This window comes from Arvicanthis niloticus, chromosome 1 (genome assembly GCF_011762505.2).
Source record: "Arvicanthis niloticus isolate mArvNil1 chromosome 1, mArvNil1.pat.X, whole genome shotgun sequence".
NCBI lineage: Eukaryota > Metazoa > Chordata > Mammalia > Rodentia > Muridae > Arvicanthis > Arvicanthis niloticus.
This window is the reverse complement of record NC_047658.1, coordinates 59716154-59737366: the sequence shown is the minus strand read 5'-3', so window position 1 is coordinate 59737366 and position 21213 is coordinate 59716154. Positions and strand designations below refer to the sequence as shown.

Below are 21213 nucleotides of genomic sequence, written 5' to 3'. Positions count from 1 at the left end.
ACTCAGTACATGAATGCGGCCAATATAAATGAGGAATGAAAAAAATTAAGATCCTTTTACTTTAATTAATTTAGTAGAGAGGCATAAGAATTGAGTTCTGGATAATTGTAAACCATCATCTTTGTGTTGGAAATCAGAGAACTGAGAAATCAGATCCTTGGCTTGTGTCTGGCCTCCGTTGCATAACAGAGATGCTTTAATCTAGTACCACACAGAGTGGTGGTTTGCTGGGTGGAGCATGCTGCAACGGCTGGGGCTGGGTAAATGGAAGCCAGAGTAGGCTAAGTGACAGACCAAAACCCACGTGCTGCTGCTGCAGCTGGGTGCCAATGTCGGAAGAGGCCTTCAAAGGAATTTAAGATCTTGCCCTGGCCAGTCCAGTGGTTGTGGGGAGTTTCAGGAGAACCAGCACATTTTTCATGATGGATGATTTAAAAATGAGGGATGAAAAAGTAACAAAATAAAAATTTAAAAGTTAGTATTAGTACCTGTCCCTTATGAGGGGACAAGAATTCTTATAGAAAGAATATTTCTTCCCAGGAGCCTTTATGGCTGTGCTTTGCAAATATTGAAGACAACTGAAGGATCTCATGGTTTCCCATATGCACTTACATAAGTAGAAGCACTGTGAAATAGTCTACAGCCTAGCTTGTGAAGGCTTTTGTTGTAGTGTGGTCATGGAGAAAACAGACAGGGGCTGGAGAGATGGCTCAGTGGTTAATAGTACTTTTTGCTCTTTCAGAGGGCTTATGTATAGTTTCCAGCACACAAATGCTGGTTCTCAGCCATCCATAACTTCAGATCTGGGGAATCTGATGCTCTTTTCTGACTTCCATGGGCACCAAACATGCACAAGTTGCATAGATATACATGAAAGCAAAATACTCACACATTAAATAAATAAATAAATAAATAAATAAATAAATAAAGTGTCTACCAATCTTTAAGACACTATTCAAGATGCCATCTTCTTAAGCATGGGCTTTGAAGAAGTACTACTTTAAGAGGCTTTAACACAAAGGTATCTTTAGGTTCCAGAGATACAATTCTGATTGTCTGTAAAAGCTCTGGGCATTACTCAAGCCTGGCTGTGTTCAAACTCTGCAGGAGCCACTGCAAAGTGGCAATGTGGATGGGGCCCTTGTTGCCTGGAAAGTAGTTGGTCACACCTTTCTTTGCCCTTGAAGCATCTCAAGATATTCCACTTCCTTTAACATTTTAAAAACACATTTCTAATAGCAGTTATAGGAATATAAAGAGCCACTCCAGATGAGCCAGTTTGGAGAATATACTCTAGGAGTGAGTTTCTCAGCTCAGTTTCCAGTTCTAAGTCTCTAGTCTCTTATCAAAGACCATTATACTTCAGCTATTTCTTCTCATCTTCATGTAACATCCCATGAGTAAGCTCTATTTTTCCAGATGACAAAGTGCACGATTCACATTTCATCTCCTTTGTGGGAATGAAGATGATTTAGCAAAAATAATAAGCAAGGAAGTATGGGTAAGTATGAGGGCTAGACTTATTAGCAACTACAAGAAAAATGGAGATAGCTCCACTCAAGCCTTTTGCCAAAACAAAACAAAACATGTGGGGAGCTGACAGAAGGTGGCTATCATCCTTGCAGCCATCTTGAGCCATATACCCTGACAAAAGACTTGATTACAATAGCCTACAACAGCTGAGCACACTCTGATAACATCTTGCTTTAGATACCCAGGATTTTCCCTTGGGTGTGTGAGACTTAAAGGTGTGTGACTTAAGGGCGTGACTTAGAGATCAGATTTAGAGACAAGACCTAAGGGCGTGACTTAGAAGTGAGACATATAAAAGTCAAGAGGCAGACAGAAGAAATTGTGATTATTAGGTATTAGGTACTTGGTACTTGGAGGAAGAACTTGGAAGTTGTAGTAGGTACTTGAGACTCAAGACAAGCAACTAGGGATTAGACACTTGGATAAGACTAGAACTTGGAAACTTGGAACTTGGAGGCACTAGGGACTAGGAACTAGGGACTTGGAGAGAAGAAGAGAGACTGAAGAATAAACGGGATTGACTCACACTCTGGTCTCCATTCTTTGTGTCCGTCCTCACTCTCTCTCTTGCTGAACCCTGACCGGCAGACCCGAGCAGCTTGAGGCAGTGTGGGCTCTAACAACTTAGCCCCCAAGGCTTTGGCAGTGCGTGTTCCAACACTGACAGAGAGGCCTGTGACATTTTGGCCCCCAAACGTAGGGCAGCTCGGGCCACAACAAAAACAAAACAAAGAAAACATGTATCTGGACCCTGTTGGCTTGGGGGGGGGGGGAGGGGATGTAGGTACTGTGTGTAGGAGAATTTCAGAAAACAGATACAAATAGTGGTCTATGTCAGCCTGTGCTGTCCCTCAGGCTGGGTTCAGAGCAGCCGTATGTTTCTACAGAACGCTCTGTATTTCTCTACCAAGCTTCAACCTCTTGCCTTGAAAGAGCTATTTGTTAGTCTATCTTCCTTGAAGACAAGGGCTTAACCTAGTCTTAATATCTTTGACATCTAACACAGTTCTAGTTTTTTATAACAGATTCAAGAGGCATGAGCAGATGAATGCAGTATAGGAGTCCCACTTACTAAGGGTGACCTTTTCTCACCCATCCTACTTGTCACTACCAACTGACACCATGTATCATTTGGGGACCATCCAGGGATTCCCTTAAATTTTAAGTAACACTAGTTTTGTCATTGTATGCTCATTATATATCTCTGAGAACACAATTTGGTCACTAATAAAAGCTGATTCACAAGGTTTATATGTGATAAGATATGTGAAGTATCTATACAAGGCAGGGTTTTTGTTCTTGATATTATAATAAAATATCTGACATAGACTGCATAAAAATAAAATGAGGATGTTTTCCCTCACAATTTTAGAGGTGTAGGATGAAGTAGTTCCACTGCTCATTTGGCTTCTAGTGAGGGTTTTGGAAAGTAGGATGTCATAGTAGTAGTTGGTATGCAAACAAATTGTCACATTTCTAGCCATGAAGTGGAAGAGAACAAGAGGGACATGGTTGTCCTTGAATTTGCACAAGAACTACCTCCTGAGAACATGTTTACTACGAATTTGAGGTCTTCTAAATAAATGATTCAACCCCATCTCCTAAACATTCAAACATTATCTAAATGTACATACTGAATACTAACACTTTAGTCATAATTGACTCTTATGGGATATTGGGATCCTACCCAAACCACACCACCAGTGTTTAGTAAGCACCCAACAAGTGGGAGTTAATGTTATTCATTCCTTAAAGTTAAAGGAGATGATTGATTAGCTCAGTGAGATGCTTAGAGAAAAGTGGATGGGAAGACAGACAACCAAGGGGTTTTCAAGGTAAATATTCAGCAAGGTGACCAGGGAAAGAGTGGTAGAATTTACTACACAAATATTGTGCCAACCACCCTTAGCAGACTTCCAACAGTGAGGGTAAGAGGGGACCATGGGTAGAGAGGAGGAAAAGAGTGGTGTCCTTGCTTGGGACCTGGCTTGCCTGCTCTGCTTTCCTTTAGGCCTTTCTCCCAGGACCCCTACAGTTGAAATCTCAAAGGAAGGCTCAAGCCAGCCTTCTCTTCCATGTTGTGACTCCCGACTGAGCCAGCACAACTCTGGTTTATTTGTGGGCTCTTGCCTCCTTCCTTTTTGTATTTCCATCAGAAGCAATGATAAAAAAGTATTTTTCTTCTCTCTGCTGTACTGTATAACTGTGAGGTCCCGTGGCTCAGAGTGAAAGTTTTCCGTTGGCTGGCCTCCTCACTGGGCACCTATTCTGGGCTCTTTTACCCAGATTTCCTTGAGTGTGGCAAACCAGTAGTCTCTGGCTGGTAGGTAGACAGACCATAAGAATCACTATGTCTCCTTCCACTTTCTGTCTGCACCCAGAGCTGACCCTGTGCCACAGTGCTCTATACCCAAATACTGCCAGGAGAGAACCCGTCTCCCAGGAGTACTGACACACAGGCTTGCAGGAGGGACAAGCCATAGTCAGAGACAGCACGACCAGCTAACACCAGAGATATCCAGATGTCTCCATCAGATTGCCCAGTAGGCAAAAGATCATTTTCCTGACTGATGATTTACTATTGCAAGTGCCATCCCTGAACAGCTGGAATAAAAAATCAGTCTACACAAGTTAGTAAATCTATTCCTTCATGGCCTCATCTTCAGTGCCTGCCTCCAAGTTCATGTTTGATTTCCTGTCCTGACTACCATTCATAATGTACTGCAAGATAGAAGATGAAATAAACTCTTTCCTCTCAAAAAAAAAAAAAAAAAAAAAAAAGAATCACCACTTCTCTTCAAATACTGGTTTTCAGTTCAGTCTGGAAGACCAGAGAACCAAAGTCTTTGTAAATTTCTTACAAGATTCTGACACTATTCAGATTTGGAAACTGCTGTCCTATTTTTTTTTTTTTATCAGCATTTTCTGGAAGGAAAGGAAATAAGTCAGAACTTCAGGAACAGTGCAAGCTTTCTTTGTGCTATCCCAGCTCAGTCAGGTAGTAGCTACATGGAGGAGGTGGTTGCTAAACATCCAGTTCTGCCATTTTCCTTTTCAAATTGTCAGCCTAGTCCTCTGTATTCCTGTGGTAAAGCCCAAGTTTTATTTTTGAGTTTTTTTGTTTGTTTGTTTGTTTAAAATCCCACCAATTAGTGGACAATATTGTGCATCTAAACTACTCCAAATTTGGCTTTACTGTTCAGTAGACACACCTGTGATTTGGAACGCAGATAAAAGGTTGCTTGATCATTTGGAGAAACTAATTTGCTTAGGTAGCCCCGAGTTCACTTTAATTGATAGAAAGGACATGTTTCAGGAGCCAGGAAAGCAACATCAAGCGAGACCCCAGGGCCACATATACAACCTTGTTGAAGCCATCACAATAGCCTGCTGAATGAGAAGCCTACCACCTCTAAGTCTGGATTTCTAGAAGCTTAGCTTATTCTTCTCTTTGTTTATTCAACAAATGTCAGGCTCCTCTTCTGTACTGAGTATGTTGAATACTTGAGTGAACGGCCACTATTTACCCTCACCTCTGTGGATACATCCTAAATTTTCATTTTAATATTGGTAATAAGGTTGTGCCTCATGTCAAATATTACATAAGGTGAATTCTTCACTGCTGGAGAGGTAAAAGGAATCTTAGTCTTTAAAAAGTGAGTTGATTTAATATTCTATATTGCTTATATAATTGTTTGATAAAAACAAAATTCATGATATAAGTAGAAGATGATTTTCCTAGTATCTGTGTTAATGTTAAAAGATGCCTTGCATATTTTATTGCTTTAGTAGATGAAAACGTGTTCTCATGTGGCGTATGTTACTTGAGCCTAGACAGGGCAGGTGGTATTATCCCCATTTACAACAGAAGAAACTGAAGCCTAAATGGATCATGGTGATGTGATTCCCAAGTGACATTCAAACTCACATGAAAATAATGGCTGTTTCAACTGTTTTTTTTTTTTTTTTTGGAAGACTAGTTTATGCAAAAGTGTTGGTAAGAACCATCATGGGAGACGAATGGAAGAATCTGCTCCTGAAGTACTTGACAACACTGGAATTTTTGTCCCCACTGAACAAGAGATGAATAGATAGAAAGATTATCAGTCATTCTCTTGGGAAAATTTTGGTGGCAGTCTGAATACTGCATGACCTCTTGTTCCCAAAAGCTTATTATTTAAAATTTAAATTATGTTGCTTTTGGCACCCTGATAGCTCTCACTCAACTGTACCTTGACAACAGAGGACATCTGAGAACAAAGGAGGCAGTTTCCTTCCCCCAACAACACAAGTGCACTTTGATGGGTTCAACTGGGGAGGATTGGGTCAAAAAGTGAACTATGACTAGAGTAATAAAACAAACAGACATGCCTTGGGAGGGGATGAGAAAAGGCCTTGCACATGCATATCTGGTGTGTGTGGATGAGTGGGTGGAGGCTCCAGAATGGGACATAATATAACTAAAGACAAGCTCATCAATAGTGGGATTCTCTAGCTGTTAAGCTTTTCCATGCCTTACATGGACCTAATTCTCATTCTCCTGGACCTTGACCGACTGTTATCTAGCCAGGTGAACCAGGAAGGATGTTATTTTTCCTAGGGAACAAATGACCATTGTGCAGCAGAGATAAAGGTGACCCAGTATCTTTTCTCGCTGTCTTGTCACCAGGAGATATGAATTCTAAGGTCTAGAATCCATTGGAGAGTGGGTTTATAACAACTGTCTCCATCTAAGTACATTGTCAGTGTTATGGTTAGTTTTTGCCAATCTGACACAAGCTAGAATCATGTGAGAAGGGGGGAATCTCAATTGAGAAACTACCTCCATCACATTGATCTGTGGGCAGGTCTGTGTTTAATGATTAATGTGGGAGAACCTAGCCCCCAGTGAACTGTGACACACTTGGGCAGGTGGTTCTGGAGTGTAAAAGAGACTAAAGTAGGCAAGCCATAGGAGCAAGCTAGTAATCGGTGTTCTTTTATCATCCCTGCTGCACTGTGAGCCTCCAGGTTCTTCCCTTGGGTTCCTGCTTTGGTGTGGCAGTTTGAGTGAAAGTGGGCATTATAGATTTATATATTTGAATACGTGTCCCCAGTTGGTGAAACTGTTTGGGAATGATTAAGAGATGAGGCCTTCTTGGAGGGAGTCTTGAGGTCTCAAAAGACTTGTGCCATTTCAAGTGTGTTCTCTGCTTCCTGCTTGTGGATTAAAATATGAACACTCAGTGGCTACTCTGTCATGTCTGCTGTCTATTGCCTGCTACCTCTGCTCAGTCATCATGTACTCTAATCCTCCAGAAAAGTAACTAAGACACTTGATTTCTATTGTTAGTGGACTCTAACCTCTAGGCCAGACAAACCCCTTTCTCCCTAAGTTGCTTTTGGTCATGTTGATTATCACAGAAACAGGAAGACCAGGATAGTCCACACCTGCAAAGAATTTCTATTTCTTATGATAGTGGTTTCCAAACTTTACTATTCAACAGAACTACTGTGTAGTCCAGACACCCAGAAATAGGCTCAACCTGGACTACAGGATGATTTCTAATAGTTATAAAAGCCAGTGTTTCTCAGAAACCTGTGAAGCCAGTTCCTCTCTACTAAAAAGAATCATTTCCAATGGGACAAATGGGAGTCTGTGGTATCCAGTAGCATGCCAAACTCCTGCCTGCCTCCAGCCTTCTTCAGTATCACAAGTACCTCGTCCAAATTTCAAAGCCCATGGTAGCATCCTTGCTCTTCTCACTTCCCCCTCCCCCAACTTCTCCAGTTAATGGACTTCCCTTTCCCCAGCTACCTTTTCTCCTTATAACTCTGCTATTTTTGCTCTGCTCTTTCTCTCTGTTTCTTTCTCTCTCTGTCTCTGTCTCTCTTCTTGCCAGCCTCCTTTTGTTTTCTTCTCTGCTCTGAACTCTTCCAGAGGAGGGAACTTTGGCTGTTCTCTCTCTCATATCTACAATAAAAAAGTTTGCCTTAACCATACCATGGAGTGGTCACGTTATCAGTTTACACATCTACCACTCTATAAGGAAGGCCTTGAAAATATCCCCATTCTGTAGATCATTTAGCAGAGTGATGGCTAGACATTTCTAAACTGTAGCCCTAACAGTACAGAAATGAATCTTGAGTTTCAAGTCCATTTCAACATGCAGACTCTTTAATTCATGTAAACATTCATTCATTTAATAAGTGTACTTTAAATGGAAGTTTTCTCCCAGGTACCTGTCATTTGAGGGAGTTGGGGTGTGTATGTATGTGTGCACGTGAGGGCACATGCAAACACATCTACATATACACACACATCTACATATATAGACATCTGCATATATCCCATATATATACATATATATATGTATACACACACACATATATATACATATATATATACTTCTATCTCTCTATCTCTCTAGCTATCTATCTATCTGTCTATCATCTATCTGTCTGTCTATGTTTTACTTTTGTTGATAATCAGTCTAGTAATCTTTTAATTTAAACCAGTTTCTTTTACAGCCTTTCTACTTCAGAAGTAATATGGATTTTTGTGGGCTGGTTTATTGCCTGGCAAGTTGGGACATCAGCAGAAAAGCACAGGGACCTTTCCTTGATGCACTTCGCATGTGCACAGAATGATTTGACCATAAGAGGCAGGGAGCCACTAACAAGGGAGAACAGACTTGGAAGTTAGTTTCTGAGTCCAAGTGGTGATCTAGCCTCATCTGTTGTGACCATGGGTGACTTTGTTAACTTCTATGAGCTTCAACTTGCTGATTGACAGAATGAAGATTTTAATATCTATTTCAAATGATTGCCAGAAGTGCTTGGAGTTCCCTGTGTGATGTGCCTGGCTACTTAGTATTGGGAGCCAACTCCTAGCAGAAAGGCTATTATCTTCACAGCCATCTCGAGCCATATACCCTGACAAGAGACTTGTTTTTCAACAGCTGAGCACACTCTGACAAACATCTTGTTTATCCCACATATTGTTTTGCTGTTTAGTGCTCACAGCTGCAAAGGCGCATGTGGTATCCAGGTCTGCAAGGCAGGTGGCAAAGCGTATAAATACCCAGGATTTCCTTTCAGTAAAGGAGACTTGAGACTTGATCAGAACCTCTGTCTTGTCTCCATTCTTCGCATCTCTTCCCCTCCATCCCCACTCTCTCTCTTGCTAGACCCTGACCTGCGGACCAAAGCAGCAGCTTGGGCTGGGACACAGTGGCCCCAAGCCGGGCAGTGTGGGCCTCGACAGTTAGTGGTTAGCACTTGTGGTAAACACAGCTGTCACTGAGCCTTTTCTAAACACCCTGGAGAACCTGTGGATTCCCAAGCCTCCTACATTTTTCTTGTTTCCCTTTTTATTTTCTTGGATATTTTCTTTATTTACATTTCAATTGTTTTCCCCTTTCCAGGTCTCCCCTTCTAAAATCCCCTATCCCATCCTCCCTCTCCCTGACTCTATGAGGGTGCTCTTCCACCCACCAACCCACTCCTGTCTTCCCTCCCTGGCATTTCTCTACACTGGGGCATGGAACACCTTCAGACCCAAGGGCCGCTCCTCCCACTGATGTCCAACAAGGACATCCTCTGTCACATATGTGGCTGGAGGCATGGGTCCCTCCATGTGTACTCTTTGGTTGGTGGTCCAGTCCCCTGGAGTTCCCAGGGGTCTGGCCAGTTGACACTTTTGCTCCCCCCATGGGGCTGCAACCCCCCTTAGCTCCTTCAGTCCCTTTTCCAGCTCCTTCATCAGGGACCCTGTGCTCAGTCCAATGGTTGGCTGCAAGCATCCGCCTCTATTTGTCAGGCTCTGGCAAAGCCTCTCAGGAGACAGCCATATCAGGCTCCGGTCAGCAAGCACTTCCCGGCATCCACGATAGCATTCTGGTTTTGTGACTGTATATGGGATAGATCCCCAGGTGGGGCAGTCTCTGCCTTTTCTTCAGTCTCTGCTCCACACTTTGTCTCCATATTTTCTCCTGTGACTATTTTGTTCTCCCTTCTAAGAAGCACTGAAGCATCCACACTTTAGTCTTCTTTCTTGTGCTTCATGTGGTCTGTGAATTGAATCTTGGGTATTCTGAACTTTTGGGCTAATATCCACTTATCAGTGAGTATTCTTTTGTGGCTGAGTTACCTCACTCAGGATGATATTTTCAAGTTCCATCCCTTTGCCTAAGAATTTCATGAAGTCATTGCTTTTAATAGCTGAGTAGTATTCTATTGTGTAAATGTACCACATTTTCTGTATCCACTCCTCTGTTGAGGGACATCTGGGTTGTTTCCAGCTTCTGGCTATTATAAATATGGCTGCTAGGAACATAGTGGATCATGTGTCCTTATTACATGTTGGAGCATCTTCTGGGTATATGCCCAGGAGTGGTATAGCTGGGTCCTCAGGTAATACTATATCTAATTTTCTGAGGATCTGCCAGACTGATTTCCAGAGTGGTTGTCCCAGCTTGCAATCCCACCAACAAAGTTCCTCTTTCTCCACATTCTCGACAGCATCTACTGTCACCCTGAGTTTTTGATCTTAGCCATTCTGACTTGTGTGAGGTGGAATCTCAGGGTCATTTGACTTGCATTTCCCTGATGACTAAGGATGTTTAACATTTCTTTAGGTGCTTCTTTAGGTGCCCTTCAATTTCCTCAGTTGAGAATTCTCTGTTTAGCTGTGCTCCCCATTTTTTAAATAGGGTTATTTGGTTGTCTGGAGTCTAATTTCTTGAGTTCTTTGGATATATTGGATATTAGCCCTCTATCAGATGTAGGATTGGTAAAGATCATTTCCCAATCTGTTGGTTGCCATTTTGTCCTATTGACAGTGTTTTTTACCTTACAGTGTTTTGCCTTACAGAAGCTTTGCAATTTTATGATATCCCATTTGTCAATTCTTGATTTTAGAGAATAAGTCATTGTTCAGGAATCCTGTGCCCAGGTATTCGAGGGTCTTTCCCACCTTCTCTTCTATTAGATCCACTGTATCTGGTTTTATGAGGAGGCCCTTTATCCACATGGACTTAAGCTTTGTACAAGGGGATAAGTATGGATTGATTTGCATTCTTCTACATGCTGACCTCCAGTTGAACCAGCACCATTTGCTGAAAATGCTGTCTTTTTTCCGCTGGATGGTTTTAGCTCCTTTGTCAAAGATCAAGTGACCATAGGTGTGTGCGTTCATTTCTGGGTCTTCAATTCAATTCCATTGATCTACCTTCCTGTCACTATACCAATACCATGCAGTTTTTATCACTATTGCTCTGTAGTCCAGCTTGAAGTCAGAGATGGTAATTCCATCAAAAGTTCTTTTAGTGTTGAGAATAGTTTTCATTATCCTGGGTTTTTTCTTACTCCAAATGAATTTGAGATTGCTCTTTCTAACTCTGTGAAGAATTGAGTTGGAATTTTGATGGGGATTACATGAATCTGTAGATTGCTTTTGGGAAGATGGCCATTTTTACCTTTCTTTTTTAAAAAAATTTCATCCTTTTAGCCTTTACCCTCATGGTTTTACTCAGTCCTCTGTTTTTACAGTTGAGACACTATTTATTTGGGGTATGTGAGTTGGTGATCAATACATTTTCACTGGTGATCTAATCCAGAGCTAAATGGAATGAAACAAACTCAAAGGGGACTGGACTGAAAGTTGAAGGTTTAAGATTGCCGTTTGAATGACATTCCATGTTCTGTTAGATTTATGTTAAAAGGAGATGAGATCTCAGCCATGGGAGTCTTGTTTTCTTCAGTACTTAGTTTATATAATCAACATTGATTTGTTTTCTTTGCTCTCTCCTGAGATAGAATCTGATCCTTGTACTTGATGAATTTCAGGATCCCTTTCTTTTAATTCCTCATTCATAAACTGATTAGCTCTGGGATCTAAGTGCTTAGGGACTATTTGCTCATGGTAAATCACTCTTGTCTGTTCTTGTTTTCCAGGAAGGTCACTGGAACTCCTGCGTATATGGCTGGGCTCTTCTACAGTAACATCTTCTGCACTGAAGGAGGCCATGTTGACATTCCCTGAGACCTGCAGGGTGATCTTTCCTCTGACTGCTCCAAAGAAAACAACCCTATGACAGAAGCTATATTTAGTGACTCTTGGCTAACAGACACTTATAAAACCTATACTCTGTGATAAGTTAAGTCAACATTTCAAATCTCCTTTAAATGACCTCTTCTGCTACCCCTCCAGGGAGAGATTTCAACATAGTGAACAACTTTACCATTCTCAGAGCAAGCATGCTTTCCTATGCCCTGTGTGTGGACGTGGGAAAGTATTCCCACACTCATCTGTCAGACACTAGAGGATGAAAGAGGAGGAAGACATAAACTCACACTTAACGGAAATTAATTATCAAAATTTAGTGTGCACGAGGAGTAATTTATGGCTGACGTCTATTTCATGTCTATAACTGGTGACATCAGCAAGGCTAAAACTTTTCCTCTCCATCAAAAGGGAGAGTTTTGCTTAGACTTAACCCTCAGCTCTCAAATTCAGGTGTAAAAATGACTCTTTTAATCTCTAAGAAGTACCTGTGTTAACAGAATTGATTAGAAGAATTTACTAAGGAGGCAAAATATATGATGCTACATTCTTTCCATGGGAAGCAATGGGGAAAAGAAAAACCACTACTATTTGACTTAACTATTAAGATAATTGAAAGTAAAAATTGCATACTGCAAAAGCATGGTGGTGGCATTGAACTGACACTTGTGTCAGGGTCTATGAAGGAGATGCATCAGGGAGGAGGAGAAGCGGGAAGAGAAGGTAAAGACCAGGAAGAAGAGATGAGGGTTGTTTAAATCAAGTAACTTTGCCTTAGGGGCAGTTAAACCTTATTGAGGAACCAATACTAAAGATTGGCTTTTTGTAGGGAACAAATCTCTGGACCATACCCATTCCTGTAATCATTTTAATGATTGAAGATGAATACAAGTCAGACTACCTAAAGCTTATAAATAAGTGTCTGAGAACAGATTTCTCACTGCTCTTTTTGTTGAGTGGAGCCATCTTGCCCACCCTGCTTAATATCTTTATTGTTTCTTCCACATCTTCTTTACTCCTTCATTCATTCACTCACTCACTCACTCACTCATTCATTTTTTTTCCAGTGAGTGAATATTAGGTAGCTAGATCCAGTGTCATAGTTAGTGTTCAATTGATGTGAACACTAACTATGGTTCCATGGATGTATTCCATGGCCATAGCAAGTCTTATATAGGAAAACATGTAATTCTGACTGGCTTACAGGTTCAGAAGCTTAGTCCATTTTCATCGAGTCCATTTCATAATGGCACACAGACAGAGATGATGTTGGAGAAGTAGTTGCAAGTTCTACATCTGGATCAGCAGGCAGCAGGAAGACAATGTGACACTGGATCTGGCTTGAGTCCTTGAAATCTCAAAGTACACCCCCAGTGACACACTTTTTCCCATGAGGCCACTCCTGCTCTAACAAGGCTACACCTTCTAATAATGCTACTCTCTATGACGCTATGGAGGCCATTTTTATTCAAACCACCACACCCAAGAAAAGAAATGGAAAGACTGAAATATAACACTCATTTAGATCTGACTCACAAAATAAAAAGTGATGTGACTTGTCATTTGTTCAAAGTTACCAAACAAAATTATACCATTGGCCACACAAAAACATATGAAACAATTACTTTTGATTATACAGTAGAGTAGGTAGTGAGAATGCAGTTGGAAAAACCAGAAGTGTACATTTAAATAGAGAGGAGAATACCAAATAATCACACAGACAACCATTTTAGTAGAAACACTACAAAACACTTATATATGGTGCTATGAGAGTATGTGAAGAGCTGGAAGCCTATATGTGGGTGAGCTTTTTAGGATGTATGTTGTGTAATTAGAAGAGGCTTCCATGAAGAAGCCATATTTTAAATAAGACCTGAAATATGGAGAGCTAATTAACTTCACCAAGAGTATTGGGAAAACTAGACACACATGTACAAACGGATATTGAATCTTTATACACAGAAAAGGATTAAAGAATTAAAGCATTAGACTAGAAACTAGCATTTCCCAGGGAAAATGTTTTCATCATTGGTCTGGGCAATGATCTTTTTTGTGTGGGGAGTTGATATGAAAAAACCCAGGAAACAAAAACTAAACATGCCAGAGCAACTACAGCAATTCAAAAACCCTGGCACAGCAAAGTTAACAGTCAAGGGAATGGCAGGGGAGGTGGGGGGTCTTAAGAATACGAGAAAATATTTGCAAACCACATAGCTTTGAGATATAAAAGGAACTTGACTCAGTGGAAACAACAACAACAACAAAAATGCAAAATCAAAACAGTACAAAACCTAACCTGGCAGCTGGGTTACAGCTCAGTTGGTGGAATGTTTGCTTGCTACACACAAAGCCATTCTTAGAGCTCCAGCACCACACAAACCAGGTGCAGTTGTGTATGCACAGACAGGTACTGAAGTTCAAGGTTATCCCTGACTACATAGTATGTTTCAGGCCAGGCTTGAATACATGGGGACCTGACTTCAAGAAAGGAACGAAAGCTAAGCCAATATGCCCCCCAAAACTTGGTTAAAATAGGGGCAAAAGATTTGAACAGACATTTCTCCAAAGGTGTATAGCTGGTTAACAGGCACAGGAAAAGATATTCAGTGTCAATAACCATTAGAGAAATGCAAATTAAATATGCTAACACCTCACTTCTGTGATGGTGGCTATTATCAAACAAAATCCAACAAGTGTTGGATGAAGATTTTGGGAAAGTAAAAGTCTGACATATTGGTAGGGATGTGGAATGTTGTAGGTGCCATGCCCCCCTCTCCCCCCCCCCCAAAATAAGGAGATTCCTCAAAAATGAAATAAATAAAAATTCTACAATATAATCTAATCTGATATATTATCAAAGAGTTGAAATCAAGTTCTCAAACAAATATTAGCATCCTAAATTCATTGCAGCCTTGTTCACAATAACCATGATGTGGAAACATTTTAAATATCCCTTGATAAATAAATGGATTAAAAATTGGCAGTGGTGGTGCATGCCTTTAATCCCAGCACTTGGGAGGCAGAGGCAGGTGGATTTCTGAGTTCGAGGCCAGCCTGGTCTACAGAGTGAGTTCCAGGACAGCCAGGACTACACAGAGAAACCCTGTCTTGAAACCCGCCCCCACCCCCCAAAAAAATTGGTAAGCATGTTCAACAGAGAATGCAGTTCATCTTTAAAAGCAAAGGAAACCCTGCAGAACAACATGGATGGACCTTGCAATCACTTTGCACAACAAAGTGAACCATTCCCAGATGGACAAATACTGTACAATTGCACATGTCTGACATTTCCCAAATAGCTAACCTTGTACAATGGTGGTTGCCATAGGCTCAGAAGAAGATGAAGTAAGTATAAAATTTCAGTTATACAAAATGAAGTTCTAGAGATCCATTGTATACTATAACAGCTTAAAACATTTGAAATATTTTATACTTTTACGTCTGTTTTAAAGGGTTGCTCTTATATTAGGTCTTCTACAAGAGGAATAGTAGCAATATTCTGTAAGTAGAAACTCTATGGTGAAGAACAATTTTATATTTATATTTTAAACATAATAACAATAGACATAGCTAATTAGGCTGAGTGGTGCAGTAGGATTCAGCTGTGATGTCTAGATGGAGATAAGACAGATTCTCAAGGCTTTGCAGGAAGGGAAGGGGCATGAACACATGAACAGAGTTGTGCTTGCTCAGGACTAAGATCTGCAGCCTTGGGGACATCGCTGGAAATTTTCAACAGAATAGAGAGACAAAAATTTGTTTTTCCACAAAAGATCACTCTGGCTATGTCAATGAAGGACATTTTTGATGGGGACTAAGACTATGCTGATGAATTGAGTTTCCTGCAATTGTCTGGATAAGGTGAGATAGCAGCTTGGGATCAGAGGATGGAACGAAGTCGAAGCAGATGGAGCAAAGTCAAGGATAAGATGTATTGAGAGAGGAAACGAACAGGACCTGGTGAGAGATAAGCCTCTTGAGCTTGGTGGGGGGGGGGGCTATGTCAAGGTACTCTGTTCTCATAACTAGATGGCTGATGGTGGCATTGTTCAGATGGGAGACTCAAGATGAGAACTACAATTACTTTGAAAAGAGACTTTCCTCACACTTTCTCTTATACACTTTGTTTGGCTTTGATACATTCCCTTAGAGATGTGTAAGTAGCTGGCTGTCCTGAAGTCTGTCTATCTTGTACAATCTTTATAATATTTTCCTATTTGAGCTTTTGTTTGAATGAAAAGAAAAAAATGTCTGTGTGTTTTGCTCTGTGCCCAAAAGAAGTATTTAGAGAAAAACATTGCGCTAGGGATTTGTTATTCCCTCTCCTCGATTCTCCTCCAGCTTTACATTATTCTGTGACGGGCAGGGCAGGTACTTGTTCTGCTTCAGCCTTTAGCCATTATAGAATATTTCCCCCCTGCTTTCTTTTCTTGGATTGCTTCATGAGTAGTGACACAAATAGGGGATTTCATTTATCACACGTTTATAGAACATTCAGTTGTTTTAGGGCTCAGACAGCCACATTGAAGTGCGCACAGTTCACAGCATGGAGATACATGCAGGGACTTTTGAGGTCAGTTTAAGCTGCCATCTCCAGCTCTGATTTTTTGTATCTCATTTTAACATAACTGCTGCACTTTCTGTGGACTGAAGTGCTGCTTCAGGTAAGTAGGTCAGGGATGTTATCTACAGGGTGGTTTTGACATATGTTTTCAAAGGATATTATCAGACAACTCATGAACACCACAGTATAGACCAGCAATGTCATCACTACCATGATGAGACTCTGTTAGTTTATCTACCTTTTTATTTAGCATCTCTTTACTAGATATGAACTAGTAGATGAGGGATACTAGTAGATGAGGGATACTAGCCCCACACCTATGGCGGTAGATAAGGGAATGTGCTTTTGCTCAGGAGCCCACATCCCAGTGAGGTAATATGAAGAAATTGATGCCACTTAAGATAATGAGCAGCATAGATACACAATTTTCAAGTGCTGTGAGGTTGCAGAATACAGAGAAATCACTTCCTTGGGGGCTTGGGTGTGTGTGTGTGTGAGAGAGAGAGAGAGTGCATGTGTGTGAGTGTGTGTGTGTGTGTGTGTGTGTGTGTGTTAAAGACATGCCTTTGAAATACCATTTTTAGACAGCTCTTCTAGACTGAAGACATGATACAGGAAGCCAGACAGGTATGAAGCTTCAGACAAAGGAAAATTAGTCACTATCTGGGTAGTGAGTGTGACAGAGTAGTGGTGTCAGGCAGGGAGGCTGGAGGTAGGCTGAGCCAGACAGATATGAGCCCTGCAAAGTTGCACCAACTGTACTGCTTTGGAGGCATTGGCGAGCCAGTGAAGGTGTTACAGTTGACCTCAGCTGTGTGCCAAGCAATAGCTGATGACCTAAGGACAATAGGGAAGTTGGACCAATGGGCAAAAATGGTCCAATTGTTGCCTAAGTGAGCCTCTGTGGAGGACTGGAGAGAGGCAAAGGCTAGACACCATTAGGCACTAATAGCAAAGCGGTTGCCATGGCCTGTGTGAAGGTTTAGCATGTGGAATACTGAATCTAGTTCTCCACATGCCTTCCCTTATGGGATGAGTCGAGCCCTTTTAAAAGTCATGAGTTGAAGCCCCCTTTCTCAGTGCCTCAGACTGAGATTACATTTGGAGTAGTCTTAAAAGTGGAGTGAAAATGGATGTTGTTATTGGAGGCCCCAGTATAATATGATTGTTTTCTTTATAAGAAATGGAAATCAGGACAAGGAACCCAGAAATATAACCTTATGAGGACAAAGTGAGAAAGTGCACATCTCCAAGCCAAGAGGGTGAACTCAGAAGAACCCCAGCCTGCTGGCACTGTAACCTTGTAGCCTCTCAAATTGTGAAAGAAGTGAATTTCTGTTGTATAAGTCACACTGCTGATGGCATTTTGTTATGGGAACCTGACCAAACCAACACACTTCCTGTAAGCCAAATATTACCACAGTCCAAGCCTGCATGGACAGGGGATATAAGAAGTCTCCTAGGAACTAATACCATGTTCTCTGATTTTTATTTCTCAAACTGGCTCACCGTTTCCATCACCACAATCACAGAAACTATAACAGCATAGGCAATAGAAGTAAGGGACTTTGATCACTTGATCAAGAATGTCACTGGGTTGTTTTGTCCAGGTTGTGGCTTTGTTCTAAAGAACCTGCCAATTGGTTCAAAAGGTCATAAAGACTCAGTACATTGTACTAGCTTAGAGCCAGATTCTTAGTTTTTTGGGAGAGAGAACATTCCAGCTCAAACTGGAATGACCACTGAGCTTTGTTGACAAAATACAACTTGGGAGAATGATATATATGTAAAGAGAGTCTGTCTTCAAGGAGATAGGCCATTGGAGAAATGAAGGAACACTTTATGGAATCTATGTGTCTCTAGAGGAGGTGATTTCATTACTCTTTTCAAAGAGAAAGAGGAAGATGAACCTTAATTGGTTGCCGTAATTGGGCAAACATAGAGACATTGTCTGGGAATCTCAAATAGGAAGATAGACTTTTACAGACAATTGCTGGATGTGACTAAGTCAGTATCCAGATCTAAGGTGATCCATTTACCTACGTGTGGTTATATTAGTCCAACAAGAAGGAAACTTTTATACAAATGCACTTCAAATTTGGAGAAGCCAGATTTTCTTGTTTTTGGAGAGCAATGAGAGAAAAGATAAGTAGAGAGCAATTTGGATTACCTAAGGATAATGCGTCTCCAGTTTGGCAAGACCCTGAGATTGTACTTTCTGGTTACTCCTCTGAGATGGAGTATATTGAGGGAGGAAGAGTCAGAATTTAGGAGAAAACAACCAGTATTTGAATCATGACCCATAGGTTGCTCTGCATATTGCCCCAGGACAGTTAGTTAATCTTCCATTGCCTTTAGGATATTCTACGCTCATCTATAAACATGACATCCTATCAACCCTTCTGTACAGAGTAGCTGTGAGGATTCAGTGTGATGTGGGTGAAGAAAAACAACACAAAACAAAAAAACAAGAAGTTGAGTACAGGTGATGAAGGTAGGCTTGGCTCACTACCAGGAAAATGATTCACTGCTGCATGATCTTGTCCCCAGTTCATGGTTATTGTGACAAATGAACGTGGAAGGTCAGAAGTTCCCCAGCCTTTTACCAACCACATAACAAAAGGGATCAAACACCTGCCATGGGCAAGGGACTCTGCACAAAGTAGACAGACTTCCTCTTCCAGACACAAATAGGTTGAGAATGGTAAGGCATATCATAAATGGGTCTTTATAATAAATACAATAATGCATAAAGGGATGTTTTAGAGGCTTTCTCAAATTACACAATCGTACTAAGAGCAAAAGAACAAAAAATATAAACGAATAGTTCCTATTCTGGCTTTAACAAGACAACATTTGTATATAACATTCGAGTCTCACAAAGGCTCCGAGACTCAACACATAGCTCTGAAGCTTTGGAAGTGGATCATGAACCTACTGACATGTTCCTAAGTTTAACAGAATTCCTAAGTTTAGAGCTAATAAAATCTAGGCACATACTGGAGAAAATAAAAAACTTCCTTCATCATCTAGAGATAATCACGGTATCATTTTGATCTATTTACTTCCAGTCCTTTTTCTATGACCACCCAAATAAATCATAAAAACAAAATTTTAATTTAAACAAAGTTGATATCCTCCTGGATACAAATTTTATATTTGTCTTTGTCTTCACTTAGAATTACATGGTTAATACTTTATCATTCTAAAACTCAAAGAATCATCAGAAGCTAAACCAAACCAAGCAAAAAACCCTAAACATGTTACCCAAGTATTATATAAGAGTGACTTTGTTTTATAGATATGTATATAGAGCACTTATTATGTATGGGACACTATTTTAGGTACTTTTGACTTTTGAGTAGATATGATCATTACATGACATATATATGTATGTAAATATATCCATATATGTATGTATGTACGTAGGTAGGTAGGTAGGTATATATTCACTTGACAGCTGAAGAAATTGTACCTAGAGAGTTAAGTACTTGTATAGCCAGAATCTGAGTCTCAAGTCCACCTTTAGAGTTCATACACTAAATACTATAGTAAGAGAAGTTAAGGGTGATCAGAACAGTAGTTCCTAGGCTCAATAGGTTGGATCAGTAAAGGCTTCTTGAGTGTCTTCTGTGAATCGGACCCTGCGCTGGCCCTAGGTTTCCAAGCTGATGAATGGGAAGCCAGGAGCTCGGACATGGCTCCAAGTCTGTCAGACTGCAGGTTTCTCTCATTCTACTGAATAAGGAGAAGTGTTTTCTCACTGGAGTTGATATATTAGGGGCAAGGCTGGCCCAGGACACAATGTCACAACTAGAACTCTGCTCTCTTGTGAGGGCACAAGTGTCAGAGTGGGTTTCCCTTTTCACCTTTCAGGCCACAGACAGTGTAATGTGGTCCAGGTGACTTGGGATTTGCCTCTTGGGTTCAAATACCTCCAGGCAAGCAACAACTGTCTTTAAGAATTCCACAAAGTATTCCTATAACCCCAGGCTTTGGCATTAGAATCCACCAAACTTCAGTTATAGAAAACTCCTTATTTTTTTTTCCCTTGACAGCTCACACTGTACTTCAGACTGCTTTGATAGTTCCCCTACCAGTTGCCTTCATTTTTTGAAACCTATGAAATGACATTTTGAAGGGATTATTCTTTTTTTTTTCCTATGGGAAGTACATATTGCCCATGATGTTTTAATAATAGTAACCAGATGGATTGAGGGGGAATCTGACAAGGGCTTTCTTTAGCTAATTTGAGAACATACTAAATTTCAGTCTCTTTTGACTAATATAAAAATGGGTAGAATAAAAGTGCTTTATAAATTTCCTACGTGAGCAATGTTAATATGTTCATCATGGTCAAGAGAAATATATTAAAAGTTAACTCTCTCTTTTTCCATTTTAAAAGTAATGGTTCCAGGCTTTATCCAGGAAATCTCTAGAAAATATTTAGCCATTAGAACTGGGTGCTTCTAATGACTTCAGCTGTATACTTAGGGGAGGATGGCCTTGTCAGGCATGGGTGGGAGAGTAGATCCTTGGACCCATGAAGGCTGAACACCAATCGGGGAGGAATTCGAGGGTGGGCGGGGGGAGGGGGTAGGTGGGGGCACACCCTTGTGGAGGCAGGAGGGGGGATGGGATAGGGGGTTCCTGGGTGATGGGGGGAATGGGGTGAGGGGATAAAATCTGAAATGTAAACATAATATCCAATAAAAATATGAAAACAAAACAAAAAACAAAAACAAACAAAAAAAAGAACTGGGTGCTCCTAAATAATAATAGTTTCCATTCAATATTTGAGCAAAATACCTCTCAGTCAATGTGCAAGCCCTGCTTTTCTTTTTCTCTGATTCTCAAAGGAGCCCAAAAGGCTTTAAACAAACTTCTTATCTATGTAGACAATCCTAAGTTGTAAGCGATAGAAGGGGCCTTAATGGCCATATGGTCTACCTTATTCTTACTATAGATGAAGAAACAGACATTGCAAAAAGTTTCAGTGAGTTTTACAAGTGAATCTCACCCCACAAGTAATGACCATTCATCATATCACCACAGAAAAAGTCTAGTCAAC

At 40.7% G+C, this 21213-nt stretch overlaps 1 protein-coding gene across 1 annotated transcript in view; it reads right to left on the bottom strand.

The window, feature by feature from the left end:
• Nucleotides 1-21213, bottom strand: part of Me3 (malic enzyme 3) — a 183759-nt gene that overhangs the window by 106711 nt on the left and 55835 nt on the right. The gene's annotated exons all lie outside the window — the stretch shown is intronic.